At 41.1% G+C, this 15,593-nt stretch overlaps 1 protein-coding gene across 2 annotated transcripts in view; it reads left to right on the plus strand.

Moving 5' to 3' along the window:
* clmpb (CXADR like membrane protein b) overlaps positions 1 to 15,593 on the plus strand; it is a 79,270-nt gene that overhangs the window by 39,011 nt on the left and 24,666 nt on the right. The gene's annotated exons all lie outside the window — the stretch shown is intronic.

Genomic DNA, 15,593 nt, shown 5'->3' on the forward strand with positions numbered 1-15,593 from the left:
TGGACAGTAAGCCACCTGATGCCTGTCATTTCCACCTGAACTCCTTAATCACTCTTTAGTACTTTAAGATAATAAATAATTTCAGGTCTGCCATCATTCATGTGGCAGACCTGGAGGGAGACTACCTGAGACGTTCTCCCCACAGGCTTAGTAATATAAGTGTACATGTTGGCAAAAATTGAATTTGTCAGCAAAAGAAACAAAGGGGGAGGATGGATTTAGCAACATATGATTTAAACATAGCTAAACCTCACAATTTAATCATTTGCTGTGTTTGTTAAATGGTCGAGAAAGTGCATAGTGAGAGAATTGCATCACGGAGCGAGCAGAAGGTTCTCAGTGGCGCGCCGCATAAATCGTTCACTGGTCAGAGGCTGTTTTAAACCTCTGCGTGGGATCCAAAATGTCAAAAAGCCGAACGTCTTTCATTAATCTCACGACAAAAGCTCCTTGCATCAGCACAACCCGCAGAGTGCTAGCAAAGTGAGAATAATATCCCAAACTTTCAGAACAAAAAAAAAATTCTCTGCCGGGTTGGGCTGCTCCCACCTTTGTTACATCACACTGCCTACACTGTTTTTCTCTTGCACCTAGTTCTTTTTTTTTTTTTTTTTAATTAGGAGGGAAATTCTGCTCAAGGGCTGATGCATAAGGGACAAAGCACTTAGCATGTCTGGCCCAAACCAAGATTCTACATTCTGGTTCCTAAAATAAATCCATTTATTGCTCCCTCCTGGGTATGCTTTCTCATGCCTAAAAGGAGCACGATGTTGATTATAGCTTTAGCTGCCACACTCTGTAGACTACCCAAGCTTAAGCTGTGTGGCCAAATTTAAATGAAAGGACTGTGGGACACGCATTTGCATAATATCCACATGGAGAAAAAGAGGGAGCCCTAAGGTAGAGCCTAAGATGAAATGACTGCTTCTTCTATGAAGCAAAAATTAAAGTACTCCCCCTTTTTAAAAAAAATAAAAATAAAAATCCCCAACCCCACACCAAGATGCTATCATCTGTTAAATTATTGCTTCAACTCAATGACACATCCAGAGATACACCTCCTACATGTTCATCCTCATGTTTAATTCCCTTGAAAGTTGAACACAGGGTATGTTTTTCTTTCTCTCCGCTTCCTTTTTCTCCATCTCCCCTTGGCGACGTCACAGGGGATTAAGTCACCGAGGCCGACGGTACTTGTTTATGATTCATCTGGAGGGAGGCTGCTGCCGGTTGTGGTACCCACAGGGCAGGCGGCTCGCAGGCTTCTTCCCCAGCTCGCTTGCTCTCCTGTATGCTAACAGGAAACTGAACACCTAAAGTGTCTAATGGAAGTCACAGCGACAACATGGAGGGGAAATTCTTGTAAAGTCGGATTACACGTTTCTAGATGACGTATATCCTGCACAGTGGTGTGTATTATTAAAATTGTATGAGGACGCTATTTCAGAAAGCAGATGAAGCACACATCAGCGGTTGAAGAATTTAGCTTTCCTGCTTTTGAAAAACTGTAATAAAGTAGTGGGGGGTGAAAACATGTTGGGAAGGAGCAACAGGTCGGACTTGAACTTGGATTGCCCACTTGGATGACTTTGCCCTCTTTACATTTGGTGTGACCGAACCACGAGTCCATCTGCGCCCCTCCTTTTACATTTTCAAAGGTTCATGCCTGAAGTGTGGCACACTACAAGATCAGTGGGCCCAAATCTCCACTTCAGACCAAACGTTTTTTATTAAATGTATGTTCTGCAGAGGATTTTAGAAAAAGGGCTAGTTATACACATCACATAAATGCACGCATACAAAAACAACAGAAGACAAGAAGATATGCCCACACAACAAATGCAACAAAAAGTTTTTATGTAATCACAATGTGTCGACCAGTAGGTCTTCTGCAGTTGTTCATTTTTGTGTTATTTGAGCAAGTGTGCAGGCATTTCTTCTTTTCTCTACAGATTTTCTCAACAGGTATTCCTGTGATGTGAGGTGAGATGTGTTAAAAGTGATCCAATCTTCTTGGAGGAATAGTCAGGGCAGCCTCCATTTAAATCCGAACCGGATACCCTGTTGTGTGGGTGCAACCAGAGGACTGATGAGCACAAACTTTTTATGGATTGCCTCGATAGATGAAACAATAGCCAATTGGGAAGCAAGTTTACTGAAGAAAAAGCTCAACCAATGCAGCTGATCTACTTTTTTTCTCACCTCCAGTTCGTGCTACATGCACAGTGACAGCCAAAGTTCATTCAGTCTCTACAATTTATTACTTTGTTTTTTTCCGTTTTTCTTGTGTAATTTTCAGTGAAAGGGAATCTTAAAAAATACCACTGCAAGCGCTTCCTACCATGTTTATTTACTCTATTAAGTTGTGTTTGACTGTGAGAGATTTCCGGTTTTAGGAGTCAGGCCTCTGAGATTAAATGTTCCTGAATGCAGACTTAAGTAAAGTTGTGGTCTGCTTTGGTCATATCTTTTCTCACAGTTTTGAAACAAAACTGTTTAGACCCCAACCCTCACATTTTACACACGGGCTAAGTAAAATCTTTTCAGTGTGGGCGAGGCCTCAAATGATGTTTTCTACAGCATGCTAGGTACATCCCATTTCCAAAAAACAGGTTCAGTGTTCTCAGTGTTCTAGTCTCAGTTTATTGCACCTCGGATTTTTTTTTTATTACCTGTTGGAGTTGATTAACTTCAATGGTGTGCATGTGTATTGTGGTGAGGCATGCTTTTTATGAAGGTGTCTCGCAGTAGGTAAAACACAATGGGTGTTAAAGGTTAGTTTGAAGCACATGTTCAACCACAAAACAAGCTATTCCTTTGCCAGAGTTTTTTTCTTCTCTTGCTCTATCAACTAGTCTCGCTTGTTTTTCATAATTAATCATTTTGTATTAGTGACAAACTAGCCTAGAACAGAGTCATTCAAAATCACAGCCCTGGTGTCAAGGGAACATAGGACTGTTCAGTGGGACTTACTGTCTTCTTTTAATTGCTCTTTTAATTAACTTGTGTCTAGCAGCGGTCTTGTCAGAGGATGCCCGAGCATGCCTTTTACCAAAAGGTAATGAGATCAACCTCTCATTGACCAAGCAAATGTAGATTAAACATTATGGCCCAATGAAATGAGCTGGGCTTTGTTTACTCATGTGCACAAGCAGGCGGCAGGCAGGCGAGCCACAACTCTCTCAGCGGCAACATAGCTGAAATGTCAGGGGGGATAGAAGGGAGTGTGTTTGGCGTTGAGTGGTGAGTGTGGCCGACCAGCTGCATGGGGAGGAGAGAGAACCAGCAGCCAGCGCTTGGAAAATTGTACGAAATTCTCCCACTCTGCCTCGCTATCTCAGGAGAGGCGACTGCAGACAGTCGATGAAAACAGGCCACTAATCAGTCGGTCACACTCACACGTGTTTAGCTGAGAACACACACACACACACACACACACACACACACACACACACCTACAACAACCCAGCAACCAGGACTCTCTCTCTCTCTCTCTTTCTCTCTCCACCCCTCTCACTGTCACACCAAACATATTCACTCAAAATGAACGCAAACGACACCCTCTTCCTCTATCCGCACACATGCATACAATGACATGACCTCCAGCAACCCTCGCTGAGTGAGCACGCTAACTGATCAAGGCAGGACAAAACAACACGTGGCATGAAAAGCTGTATTTTTTTTCTTCTTCTCTCTGTTCCAGTGAATTCTTGTCCAAAAATGTAGCATTGCTCAACACTGACTGTAATGTCTGTGGACACAAGCATGAGCATTATGCCTGAGAGATCTTAAAAACAGAGTCATATCCTCTAAGTATCCAAGATGTATTCCTCATATGTACACTGCACCCTTAATATTATACACATCTAAATGTTAAGCCCTTGTAGAGGCTCCTTGATACATAATAAGACCCCCAATAATCTATGAAACCATTCTGTTCCCAAGGGCACATTATTCAATAAAGCATTAAGAGATTTATAGGCACATAAAACCGTTTCGATATTGTAAAAATGTTTTTTAAAAATCATGCATAATTCATCTGTAACTCAAAGATGTACCCTAGTGTCCGTAGTGTCAGGCTTTGTTTTTACAGTAATGTGCATCTGTATCCAAGAAATGCATGATGCTAATCATTTCTGCCGCACAATTCTTGCAGTTTGCCCTCATTTCCTTTGGCACATCAGTTAACAGTTTTCCATCCCAATGGCCTACTTTCTACCTCCTCAGTCGCTGTACCCCACACGAAAACAGCACAATGCAAAGTGACAGATTCCTTCTTGTGAGGCGGAATCCAATTTATTAAATTTTGTTTTAAAATAAGGGGATTGTGAATTTATTTCATCAGTTGGAATTTTGCTACTGGCTATGCTTTAAACTGGAACTCTTTACTGCGTCAGCATCAGCCAATGGCAGAGCGTTTAGTTACGACCTTCGCCCTGGTTCTTCCACAGAGCGTTACTGCAAGCGAGTGTCCTTCTCCGAGCTGGAATAAGCTGCCTCAGCCCAGCCTGTGCCGCACCTTGTTTTAATCAGGCTTTGGGGAGTGAAATATGGGCCTGTGGAGCAGGCTGTACCCAAGCTCCATTCATCTGGTTTCAATCTTCTCTACGCCCTCGGATGTGGCCGCGTGGGCATTCCTTTTCTAGACATTCAGGGGAGGGGAGTGGTGCTGAGCAGCTCAAAGGGCAGACATATTAGTTTGGTGGAGGGTGTCTGCATACATGCTTTTGTATTGCTGTTGTCAGCCTACAACAATTTGTTTTTCTAAGTTTTCTTATTAAAAAATTAGCAACAAATGGCCACGGCTTATATAACTTCCTTATTACTCTTTAGAGGATAGACCATTATCAAGGGCCATTTTTTTTTTCAACCAAGTGGTTGACCCTAAACATTTACTTTGTTTTGTCAGGTTTAAAATAAGTGCATCATAAGCCTGTGCTGTGTGTACTATACTCGTCTAATTAGATACAGCTGGATAGTACATAACATCCTTGCTCTGTGCTTACTCCTCTACATGTGTAAGTACTGTACTTGTGTTGTATGTGTATGTGTGTGTATCTGCAGCAGGTGAATAAGGTTAGTGTCCTGCATTAATTGGCTTAGCTAATCAAAAGGACAGATGGTAGGTTAGCCCATTAGCTCGCCTAAATGAGCCTCAGTGAGGCCTTTTCCTGGAAGCCTTGCAGTCCCTGTTGACCTCCCTGGCCATTCTGCAGCCACCACTCTGCCTCTGTCAGCTGCCTCAGCAGTCAACACCTTTCAGCATACAGCTGCCAAAACAGACGTGGCATCTGCTCACCTCTGGGGAAAAGGCAACCATCGACATGTCCTTCCCAGTCACCGGCTTGGATAGATAGGTTGCCTCTTTGTCCTCTGCATCTGCAGCTACTTGAGCAGCTGTAACAATATCATCCTCTCATTTGTGTACAAGGCGTCCCCCTGCTTTGTTATTTTCTGCTTAACTGATCAGGTAAAATGATATGTCAGATGCATACCATAGGACTGGCGACAGCTCTAATATGTCATTGACACAGCACTCTAGTGCTGGGCGGATGGAGAGAGGGAGTTAACCTCCCGTCTGTTTTCAATTAGCTGATGAAATGTACAACATGGGAGCTGCTCTGTTGTATTCAGTTTCCATCCACACGTGGATCCAGCAAAGTAAATAAGTGTCTGAGTAGCGAAAGTGACTGAGTTTAACCCCATGTGAACTTTGTCAAATATTCACAGTGACTTAAATAATGGAATTAAATGAATGTGTGCACAGAGGCAAGGAAAAGAGGGAGACGGATACTTGCGATCCAGAATCCAAACACTCCCCTGACGATGAGCTCCAAAATGTAGTGTTTACTTAGCCAGATTTGGGTTATCTTACAATGCTTCTAAAGCTGAGCTTTAGTGCTGCTCCAAATATAGCACAAGCTTTGGGCTTGTTTTGATCACATTTCCTTTGTTAGTCACATGCAGCCCAACTTAACCGTATAGCCCTCTGTGGCTTTTATTGTCTCACCACAAGTTGTTAACTGCTTCTTTGAAACACCACTGGAGTATTGAATTGCATTTAATAAAAGTCAAGGGTCTAGTACTTTATTGCGCATGAGGAAGATACTATTTGAAGTTTTCATCGGTCTCACAATTCCTGAAGCATCCATCATCAGGGAGAGCCGAGGTGGCGATACATTCCACTTCCTGTGGTCATACACCTAGTCAGCTCTATTTTCAACCTAATGGACATAAAAAATTGCAGATTGCAGCAAAATGGACTTGGCAGCACAAAAGCTTATTAAGTATTGATCCGCTGAGGTCAGTGCCCATGTCCAGCCACTTCAACAATGTGAGAGGAGTTCGTTCGCATGCTTGCCAGCCACAAATTGAGATTAGATCACATAAATAACGGGGGAAATTGAGGAACAGTTTGTGTCCTGGGGAACTGAGAGGAGAGGCCATGGTGGCATAATGTGCCAGGGAATGTCATGTGAAAAATGTGTCTATATGTGCACTGTGATTGTAATGGCTCTTTATCATCGCAATTGGAGAATCCGGCAGTGTTTACTGTAGCTGATAGGATATCATAGCATACCAGTGCCCAACAGGAAAGCTTTAAGTTAATCAACAGCAGGTGAACCTGTCTTTTACTCTGTTTTAATGAATATATCCTGTCTTGTTTCTCACTACACCATCTGTCAGGCATGCAGGGTAAAACTGAGCATAATAAAAGAGAGCAGAGAACAGTCTTTCACTGAGCCGCCTGAACTATGCTGTGTGTACATTAACTGGAGATCTCTGTTATGATTATTTTCCCTCCTTCTTCACAAGGCCTTGCCAACGAAAACACCATCATGTCAAACAGGCCAAGAAATAAGCTCAGCCCTGGGACAAAAGTTTGTTGAAAAAGTACAAATCTAAAAAATGGTTTCTTTGTAAAAATGGAGGGGAACTTTTCTGCGTGAGGGACACCAAATTTGACTCCTGTCAAAGCAAATTTAATTCCTTTAAATGGCTTTGGACTTTGTTTGTTTAAATTGCCCGGTTGCTGACTTTCCACTTCGAAAGCAAGCTATTGTATTCTCTTTTTTACTCAGATACATGTCACTAAAATTGAGTTTCAGTAAACGCAAAAGTGGCTGGATTTGGAAAAGGGCTTTTTTATTGTGCATGTATTACTATTTCAAAGGATTAACTTTAAAGTATTCTTGTGAAAATGTGTTTCCCCCTCTCTGAGGAACAACCTGTGTATTTCAGTCTTGGACCAAGTGCTGGAGGGAGGATGTGGCCTTTACAGACATGCACATATACAAACACAAATAGAGTAACATTAGTGAGAAGTTTCTCTATGATGATGTCACTCACCTCTCTCTGCTGCAATCACTTCTGCAGTCTCTGATTTAGAGATGGTCATGCAGAAAAAAGTGAATGTGCACACATGCTGGATAGGTTTTGCCAGATGTTGGGTGGATCTGTCGCTGTAGTAAAATAGAGAGGTCAGTATTTAACTGAAGCATGTTATCTGGTGCAAAACAGACCATTTGACATTTGGCCTCATTTCAGTCCAAAGACATTAAAAAAGAGGGAAAATGTCTTGTTCTTCTTATTTTTTCAACATGAATTTAACCCTGTTAACGATTTAACAAACACAGGCTTCAGGAGATTATACAGCACATCAGGCTGAAGTCTTTAAGACGCATGACTGTAATTAACATTTTTTAAGGAGATCACTCGTTTAAAATAAGGATGAATTGGTTTTAATTTTTAAGAAAAAAACTGTCAACCATTCACTACTCCTGCCTTTCCCTGTCAAGAATAGTCAATGGTCTAAGTCTCAGGAGTCTAAGTCTGTGGTTGCCACTTTTTCCACTTAGTCATGTGTCTAGTTGTGGTTTTTATTAATGCCGTTTTAGGTGGAAATAATTAGTTTAAAATAATGTGTAGTGGTACCGTATTCGGTTTTGAGATGTTTTGTAAGTATTCTATAAATGTTGGAGTTTTCCTAAAAGACAAACCAATATCCAGGATGAAATCCAGAATTGTTTACTGCAAAGAAGGTTTAAAAAGGCACAGAGACATGCAGCACGTGTTGTGCAGGTGAAAAATGTTAGCCAACGATTCACTCTATGTGAAAGTCTATGCACTCCAGAGCATAGCCATCATAAATCGGAAGATTTATGGAGTAGTCATGTCATCTCGGAAAGCTACACCCATGAGTATGGTTCATTTTAAGCAGGTTTGGCTGACTCCCCTTCCCTTGGGGATTGGTGTAATTAGCCATTTTCTCCATCTCCTCCCTTCATCCTTATTTTGTAATGGAAAAATGCTGGATACTTTCGGGGAATTAAATTTGCTTGAGGTGAAACTAATTTTGGACCTATTTTGGGGATGTGTCAGTGGGATGGGATACCTTTCGCTCGACTTGACAGCAATGACGAGGACATGAAAGGGATGCTAATGAAGGCAGTAAGAGCAACACAAGGTTAACATTCACCATAGGGCCTTACATTATTCAGACCTTAGAGGTATTTCATCTTTCCTCTCCCATTCCCATTGGTCCTCCCCCCTTTCCCCGTTTGCCTTCCCCCTCCAGGTTCAAGGAAGTATCGTTAAAATGATTCCATTCCTCCTTTTTTCCTCCTCAATCCCACCTATTAATGTAGCAGCCAGAGTTCTTCGAAACCTCTCATCAAACATGAACAAGCACAGGGTGTCCCTCACTTGTGGAACCTTTCATCTCAGTCTTCAGATGACTAGGTCATCACAAATTCTGCATAGTCTTTGAAATGACATAAGAGTAATACTTTATCTCTTATATTGCCGAAATGTTTATTGTTTATGCATCTGCTCAAGTAAAGTCAAATTCATCATACATTGTTTTCTAGTTAGTCACTGAAGATGCTAAAATGAAATATATGTGAGCTCCATTTATATTCTCATGAGTACACATACAGAGGCCTTTTAGAACAGCTGAAAAGTCTGAGAATTGTATTTAGTCAGCCTTATTATAAGAAGTTGCATCACCAACCACAAAGTGCCAAATGCAGTGTGGGTAATGACATGTACTGATCAAATGGGTAGATGGGTAGAAACCAAGGTTATGCCATCTAGGGTAGTTTAACATTAAATATAATGGTGGTAAGGACCAAGATCATCGACTTGACTTTTGCCTGAATTTAGGAACCAACTTTTGGCGGTTATCAAGCTCCTAATTATGTCCTTAAAGTTAAACTTAGAGATTGGTTTTCATCTGGCTTCATTCATAGGTACCCATGTAGATTATCTACTTACTGATTGAAAATTATGCAGTGTTTTTTAGTGAAATAAAACTGATAGAAAAGATAAAAAGTCAGAGTCCAGAGCCTTGTGGAACTTTTTGACCAACGCTATGAGACAAAAGATGCCAGTTAAGTGTTGCAGTCAATGTAACTGATAGTGAGAGCGAAATTGCTTCAATTGCTACATGAAGCTCAAACAGGTAAAGTAGAAACAAGTCTCCTGTCTGAAACAATAAGGAAGGTTAAGTTGTTGAAAATAGTTTCAGCAACTTCACAAAAATGCATATCATGAATTGGCTTCTCTACATCTAAAACGACTGATGATGGTAAGCTTGTTAAATATGATGATGAAGTGCAGGGAGACTTTACTATAATATTCAAGTATAAATGAAAGAAAGCCAGGACCCAGGCTATTGCTAGTTATCATTTAGCTTGTATTTATTCCTTTCTCATTTCTTAGTACTCATACTATGTACTTTGTTTCATATGCCAACAAAACCTGTGTCAGCAGAAGGGAGTTTTGGTCGCTGGGTTTGAGGCAAGGGGGATTATGGGATTTTATCCCTTCAAAGAGTCAGCCTCCAGTAAGGGAAAAAAGACAGCCCCTTTGATTTTCACAGAAGCAATATATTCATGAGTTGGACCTTGAATCTACAAGGAGACAGTGTGTGCCATATGGAAAACATGTGTTTTGATAGCACTTGATAACTTGGAACATTTGAAGAGACTTACCCCTTAAGAAGCTGTAATTAAAAAGAGAGCTGTGGCTTTATGACTAAAGGACTCTTTAGTTGTTTTTTTGTCGAAACTTGGTTGGGGAACAACTTCAGGCTGCTGAAACCTCAGAAGATGTCCTGGCTTTGAAGGCATGGATGTATGAAAATCCTGAAAAGATTACAGTAAAGAGTAAAGTTTAACTTCCTGTTTGGCTTTAAACAGTCAATTGATATTGGTGGGGCAGACACAACCACTTTAACAGCATGCGGAGCTATGAGTATTTCACTGTTGTCTCATCACTATACTGTCTTCTTAGCCACTCAGCTAAAAACTGGCTTTGTGCCAGCAATATGAATCAAAGAATAGTATTTATATGCCTTGTCAGAATTAGTAGTTACATGTTATCGTGTATAATTATAACATTGTTATAGACGACGAATGAAAACAGAATATCCTCTCCATGAAATGATGTCTCATGATAAGCCTTTAATTGACAGAATACATGCAGATGATTGTTACCTTGCCTGCTATAAGGCAGTACACATTACTCAAATGGATTTAAGACTGTCGGTCTGATGCCAGTCATATCCAAATCCAAAGTTTGTTTGCTGAGCTATTATTTACAGTAATGGCAAAACAAAGTCTCTCATAACACAGTTATGCAGGACGGCATCGCTAAATGTGCCTTTGTAATAGTAAACAAGTTCACATAAAGCATCCATCATGCACCCCAGCAGTCATGCTTGAATAAGAAGTAGATGGTCGAAAATTTATCTGACATGCAGCATGAACACACACAATAGGATACTGTCCGCCTTAATGAAGCAGTGAAACCTCAAATCTTTTCCTCCTCATTGTGCATCTGCTAACCTGTGTCTAAAACCACCTTTGTGGAGGTTTAATCCATCCTCCACACCAGTGATTTACACAAACTGCTCAAAATAAGGCATTGCACCATCCGAACATCCTCCCTCAACCTATTTTTCTCTGTCCTTTCATTCCTCTCACCCCCTCTATCTCTCTCTGTCGCTCTCCCTTCTTTGATCTGCTGTGTTTTAGAACCAGAGGTCATAAGCTTTGGACACTGTAAAGGCCCCAGCCGGGCTCAATGTGCTGACTGAGCGGATATCGGGCTTGACTTTGGGCAGTGTAAAAGATCCAGGCCTGTCTTGTTTGTCTGTCTGTCCGTCTCACTGGCCACACTATAATAAGATTGCAGGGCTCTATAAGGCGGATTTACTGGAGCACAACTCCCCCTAGGGCCTTGTCATAGAAATGGGTTCCTCCATTTTTCACCCTAGTCTCTCACTCACTCCCTTTGTCAAATGTATCTTTCTTTCTCACTTTAAAACTCACCCACTCTCTCTAAACCTCTGGTGTTAGCTCCCACGTCCTTTCGTTCATTATGACATGCTTTGTTTCTGTGGGGTAAGATTGGACCTCAGAACAAACAGAAGCATGAAGTTAAGCCTGAGAAGGAAGACACAAAGGAGGAGAGGGAGTGGTGAGAGATTTTGCTTCAGACAGGGGAGCAGCTACCATATCACAAGTCCTCTCCACATGTTATCTCTCCCTCAACATGGCCTTGTTTATTTAGAAAGACTTTTTCCATCTCCTAATGGAATTTCCGAAAGACTTGTGAATGCATACACGACACCATGACTAGGAAAAGTTCAAGCTAATATAGTTTATAATTGTGTCAGTTTAGGTTACCTTAATGGATTTTTTTAACCTGTTTTTACCAGCAGGGTTATAGTACCTTACATACAATTGTTCAATAGCAGGAACAACAGAAATATAAAGAATTGTTTTTACCTGTTGTAATTGCAAAGGTCCTCACGAGGGCTGGAAAATTACTCGAAAAATATTTAAAACCAACATTCAGAAACTCTAACTGACGTAATCTTGCCCATTTCCATCATTTTAATTATTTCATGGCAGAGTCACTTAATAACATGTCCAATCAACGACATGGAAGCAACGCCTGTCCTTTGGACACATTTTGTCTTTAAAGGATAGAGGCCACCGGACAAAAAGAAGTGAAATGTAAACACTGTGGAAAAAGCTAATGGCAAGAAATTCAAGTTATTGGTTTATTTTCATGTTCAATTCCTACTTTAAAACTAAAATGTCTCATTTTCATTTCAAGCGATGCTTTGATTTCAGTTTCAAATTTTCAACAAATAACCACAGAATAGTTCACCATATATGATCTCTTTCATTAGAAAAATTATCCCAGCTTTTTAAGTTGAGCGTTACAGTAATGTCGTGAACAATGAGGGCAAAAAACATAAACGATAAATGAATGTTTATTAATCTTAATTATAGGACTATTAGATGCTGTTGCTGTTTGGCATAGGTCAAGATACTTAGTAGTATTTCGACTGACTTACTCTGGCTAGTTTAAAGTGGCTTTGGTTTTGGTATAGCACTGTGCTGTTGTTGATGTGCAACTCTTCCTTGCTAACAAATTTGACTGAAAATATATTGTTGGTAACTCATCTCAAAGGTTGTTTTGTGGTTCAAGAGTTCGGTGTGTTTAAGAAGCAAGATATACTGTTCGGACTGTAAAACTTAAATTTATGCGCCATACGCAATCGGTGAACTTTACACCCAATTGAGATATTCATATTCTCGCCCTTTGATTGTCATCTTATTACTCAGTTTCATACTGTGTGCAGATCTGCCACAGAGATGAATTCGGATGTGTATCATAGTTGATGTTGACACGAACGATGGGGTCCAAAAGTCCCAGCTGTGCACACTGTGCGATGAATGAGGCCAATCCAAACGCAAGCACAAACTCAGATGAAGGAGAGCTAATTTTGGAGCACTGTGTCATCCATTTCACAGAAACAAAAGCCCTTCTGCCAGACCATAAATAACTAGGGAAGTATGGAGCAGCTTATGTATACCAGTCAGCCTCTTTTGATTTGTTCCCCAAAGCTTTCTTTCAAACAATGAAGATGATTTTCTTTCTGTTACAAATGCTGCACATTATCTGTGTTTTTAATATGAAATATCTACAACAGACAACAAGTAAATGCACAGAGTTGGGAAATAAAGCAATGTTTTATATCCACCTAGGCTATTGATGGTGAGACGACCCAGGTCAGTGTTGGTCAATTCAAAGAAAGTAAATAAAAGGTTGAGTATCGTGTGGAAAAGATTGCTGTGCTTTCAGGGGTCGTCCTATCCTATCATGGTGGAACTGGTTTTAGTTGAACTCTGACTCTTACTCTTACTGCTGAGGCGGGAAAACAATTAAGTAGGAGGCAGAAGGTGAGGAAAGAAGCAGGGAGCTTTTATCAAGCCTGCTACACAGAGCTTGGTTGAGCCCTAGGCTGTTGATGATTGTGCGTGCACTGATTACTGTGTCCTGCCTGAGGAACTGAAGGAGAACTGTTGAGCACAGGTCTACCAGAAGTCCCATATACATTCTAGCATTAACGCCCACTGCTAGGTCCGATTTAACACACACAATCTCCACCTCCTGAATATTCTCTACACTGCAAAGCTCCCTCTCCTTCCTGACATCCAAGTTTATGAAGCCCACAAGATGGATGAGCCTGCACATACTGCATTAAAAACTCATAAATGAGTATACCTTCAGGGTTTAGGAGTTCCTCTGTTCAAAGGAGTGGTCCGTATTTTTCTGCTGACTAATGATTTGAACATAATAGGTGGTCCAACAGAGCAGAAGGACCTTTGTTCTGTCAGACCTAAGCTGCCAAAACTGACACTCAACCCTCTGCCAGCGGGAAAGTGCGCTCTCTGGCCAACTGGTTAATTTAAACTTTGAAACTTTTATTTGATTGACAGTGAAAAGCCTGGAGCTTGGCTTTATAACTGAAGATGTAAGAAGTAGAGGCAATCCTTAAACTTTAAGAACTGCTGAAATCCAGCAGATGAAATCATCTGTATGGGTGTAGTAACACATCAGAAACAAGTGGTTTGTGTGGGGCCTCTCTTCGCCCCTGTGTCCTGCGTCAGCACTGACTCATTGGTTTCACTGCGCAGAGCTGACATTTTGATTGGCCAAAAGATCACTTATGGGACAGGGTGTTGGCCCCTGTGAGGGTGGACGGGTGAACAAGTGGAAAGGCGCCCAGTGAGTGCTGATACATTCACAGACCACATTTGGCCTCCTGTGGAACATTTGACAGCATGCACTTGTGTCTGTTAAGCACAAAGGCATTCTTCCATTGAGTAGCCGTGGCTTTAATCACAATACTGCAGACACAACATGTGATTTGAAATAGCTTTTGTTCAAATGCATGTCCAACACAATGATGTTTAGTTATTAAATTAAAATTGAATGAAATATTGGAATTCAAATCTATTTAGCAGCGTCATTTAAAAAAAAAAAAAAAAAAAGGTACCAATATTTGCATAACCTGAACATCCTCTGCAAGATCCCAAATGAGCATATGCTGGGTGGATAACTTTATTTTAAGCACTCAGAATCCCTGGGAGCTATTGGCTCATACAGCGATTAAATTAAAGGCAGGTAGTTAAGTTAAATGTTGTAGAGCCAAAAATATCTGTCACATTCAAACATTTAAGCTTAGTGGAGCTTTGCAGTATTGTACAGCCTTTCCACCAGGTGGAGTGGGTCGAATATCTCTGTAGATCACAATGCCTCTCTCGACACACACAGCACCACCATCCATAGCTGCAGCTTCCAGCAAACCCCCCTGACGCCTCTGGCTAATTCCACTCAAGCCCGTCGGGCTGTCCAGCGTCCTCCAATAAATTAGCCTTGCTGCTCCCTCACTGAGACATAGGCCCTGACAGTCTGGCCAGAACCCATAGTCACAGGATGGCACACACACTCATTATTATTGCTACTTTTTAGTGCAAACCAAGGTCTTCACTAAGTAGCCTGTCAAAGTTGTTTGCAAAAGTTGTGGACAGTATAAAATGTCACACTGGTTTCCACTTTTGCACTTTAATAATGGAACGGAATTCCAGACTTATTAGAAACTGTTTCAGAGATGCAAGTGACTTGGCTTGTTATTTCGAAAATATTTCTATTATGGTATTATTTTTAATGTAGCAATGTTATTATCCTACTCTCTCGGCTGAGACAGTTGCAGAGTGGTTGTTCACCAAGAGTCTAGTTCTGTTTAAGGAACTTAATTGTCAGTGTTGCTAAATATTACCATGCGCTAGCTCATGGTTAATGGAAGCTGGGTCTCTTAATCACATAACAAACTGTCTAGCCCTGCTCTTTGGTTAAGCATCCTGAGTTAACTTTTGCAGCCCTGCTCTTTGGTGAAGCATCCTGAGTTAACTTTTGCAGCCCTGCTCTTTGGTGAAGCATCCTGATTTAACTTTTGCAGCCCTGCTCTTTGGTTAAGCATCCTGAGTTAACTTTTGCTTGGAGTTAGCGTCACTGTATCACTTAAGTCATAATCGGAGTGTCGAGGTTAAGGCGGTGTTGTCCCTCGAAGGAGAAAAAGCGATTTACCTTTGTATTGCCTGACCACAATTCCCTTTAGCCGTTGCTTTGAGTAAGAATGCTTTCCACAAATGACCTTGTCAAAAGGGGCTCACAAAACGAGTAATCATAATATTTTTCTTCCGACTTCCCCTGCCAAAATCTATTTC

The sequence above is a fragment of the Symphodus melops genome, assembly GCF_947650265.1.
Source record: "Symphodus melops genome assembly, chromosome: 10".
Taxonomy (NCBI): domain Eukaryota; kingdom Metazoa; phylum Chordata; class Actinopteri; order Labriformes; family Labridae; genus Symphodus; species Symphodus melops.